Source organism: Trachurus trachurus (assembly GCF_905171665.1).
Source record: "Trachurus trachurus genome assembly, chromosome: 5".
Classification (NCBI taxonomy): Eukaryota; Metazoa; Chordata; class Actinopteri; order Carangiformes; family Carangidae; genus Trachurus; species Trachurus trachurus.
In genome coordinates this window covers 15525040-15527985 of record NC_139896.1, presented here as the reverse complement: position 1 = coordinate 15527985, position 2946 = coordinate 15525040, and positions in this window count along the sequence as shown.

Below are 2946 nucleotides of genomic sequence, written 5' to 3'. Positions count from 1 at the left end.
GTGTGTGTGTGTGCGTGTGTGTGTGTATGTGTGTGTGTGTGCATGTTTGTGGGGGCTAAAGTGAGAATCTAATAAAGCCAGCAGCTGCCATGGAAACCAGGGCAGAGGCTAACTCATCCTCTTTGTCTAGGGACCCATCAGGGCCTCGGCCACGGTACAAACACATGCATGTACACGAACGCACACTTACACACACAATCATGTACCGAAGGCATGGCAAATGACTCTTAGAGGGAGGCCTCTCACACACACTCACGCACAAACAGCAGATGAAGGGCCGTGAAATAAGCTGTGGCACCACAAAAAATAAGGGAGCAAGCTGCCTGTTCAATAGCCACTGTGACCCTTTTTTTCCTCACGCACAATTACACACACATTCACAATGAATGTGTGTGTGTTTGTAGTAACACACACACACACACACAACAGCATGACATGGGGAGTCAGGATGGCTTAAGATGCTCAGTATCCAGCTGTAATTCTCTCGTCTCTCCCCTTTCCTTATCAATTGTGTGTAAGATAGTGTGTACTGTATGTGTGTGTGTTTTTGATTGTGTGTGTGTGTGTCTGTAAAATAGGTAGATAAGAGTGACAGCATGCTCAGGTTGATGCCATGACAGCAGCATTCACCATGTGACAGGTTTATTGCATTTCTAATCTCTGTTTACATAAACCCTCAACATCCAACACACACACAGTGTGCGTGTTTATATATATGCATATACACCTCATCAGCCTTCCTGTCCCTGTCACTCAGACAATGGAAAGGGCAGAGGAAGCAAATCAAAATTATTTTTAATAAGGATCAGGTTGTTGTTGGTGGGAGAAGGTGGAGTGGTGGGTTTCGATGGCTTGCCAAGCTTCATCTGACATTTACAAAATGAATTGCAGGACGATTCACGCTGAGGCAATAGTACCCGTCTGCGCATTACGTGATGCAGGTTCTCCCCCGTGGTCGTGCTCTTGACAAATCTCATATCCCCGCTCCGGACTGACAGGCCAGCAGAGAATTAGACGACTGTAATTGAAAGCGTGATTGAAAGGGAGATGCCGGTGAAGGCGATGTGCCGAGTGCCACTCCGGGTGTCACTAAGGTGTCACAAGATGGGGAAAGATGACAACAGTTAAGGCAGGCGACGGACTTGTTTCCTTGACTGGACTGCAGATTTGGTTCGGGCCGGGCCAGACAAGACTTAAATGACCCCTGTGGGCATATCAGCTCTGCACAGCGGCGAGGAAAACAGAGAAGATAAGAATAAGACAAATGGTGAGAGGAGATGATGATAAAAAGTACAGCTAAAAGACTACAGCCTGGTAACGCTTCACAGAGTGTGTTTCTCCTCATTCTATTATCACTTAACACACAAATTCATTACAATGAATCTTTTAGCGGCTTTTCTTAATAGTTCATTTAGCCAGAACCTGCAAGCTTCACTGGTGTTTGTGCTAGAAGAAATCGAGCATCTTCGTATCGCTCTCACTAACTAGTATAATCTCACGGGGCTTGGTACCGCCCACATGATGAAACAGTAAATGAAAATGGCCCCCCACAGCTTTTAACCCACAATGAAAACAAGTAAAACCACCCACCTAAATCCTTATTAAGATGAAGAAGGAGAGTCTTCTGTCAGAAAGTTTAAAAGTGCAGACAGTGGGGGAAAAGGAGCACTTGCAAAACTCACAGATAAATGTATCAACTAGATTTGTCAACCACACAAAGCCAGTGCAATTTGAATGTAACAGGCGGGATGTAGATATAGACAGCACACAACCGAGTGTCAGGGTCTCGTTGCTGTGGAGGTTTTATTTAATGCACTTTGCTGTGATATCACTCGGCAAACAGGCAGCGTAGACAGCACTGTGATGTTGTTTTTCTTGAACTGTCTGTTGATGACCTTTGAGTTTTTGAAGATATTGGGTACTGTAGCTCGCTAAACAACTCCTATTTATTCTAGACACAGTCCCTGCTCCCACCGACATAAATTATATCACTTCTTATATACTAGGGTGCTTTTTCTTCTTTGGAAAATCAAGAGCACTGCGAGCCACTGCTATTTTTGTCGGCTGAGAGTCCAATTCTTTTGTTTTTGCACTTGCACCTGTTTATCAATTTGGTGGCTCCAAATAATCCTGCACGCACTGAGTTGCTTGGAGTGGCACAGCTGTGGTTGTATTCATGCACATCGGATGATAAAGAGCAATTTCACTCCTTGTTTGATGAAATTGCACCTTATTACAAACATGAGGACAAAGAGCTGCTTTTTTTTTTGCGTGCTGTCAACAAAATTTCCATGCATAATTCTGACGACTTTAGTGTCTGGTTCAGTTTCAACCTGTAGTATTTATAATTTAAAGAACTGACCTGCTGTTAGTCCACCTCACTTTATGTTCTCTGGTTTCTGGCTCAATTAAATCAAGAAAAATATTAGTGCTTTAATTCAGTCTTAATTATATTACAAAACCAATCAAAACACAATATAGCTAATGAAGGTAATGGGAGTAATATGGTGTCGGATAAAATTACAACAACAACAATCAGGGACATTCATATAAGAGGTTTATTAAGCACTAAATGTATCAGCCACACAGAACCAGCACTATTTCACTGTAACAAAACATATGATAAATGCCTGCTTGGTGAGACTGTGTTTTATACACTGCTATGAAGTTAGCTGCACAACAGATGTGAAAAACACCTTTGATATTGTTTGTCCAGGACCTTGACAATCACTTAAGAGTATGAGCACACACACTTATACAAAACCCCTGTGATAATAAACTATGAAAACAATAGCAATAGCAATAACAGTAACGTAACATAACGTAACATAGTTGTATACTGGGTGACATGTATTGTGCAACCATTTGCATTTTGCAGTGGAGACAGTGACACATCACTCACTTCCATCAGTATAGACCAGAGCGGCTTTTTTATGCAAATGAGAA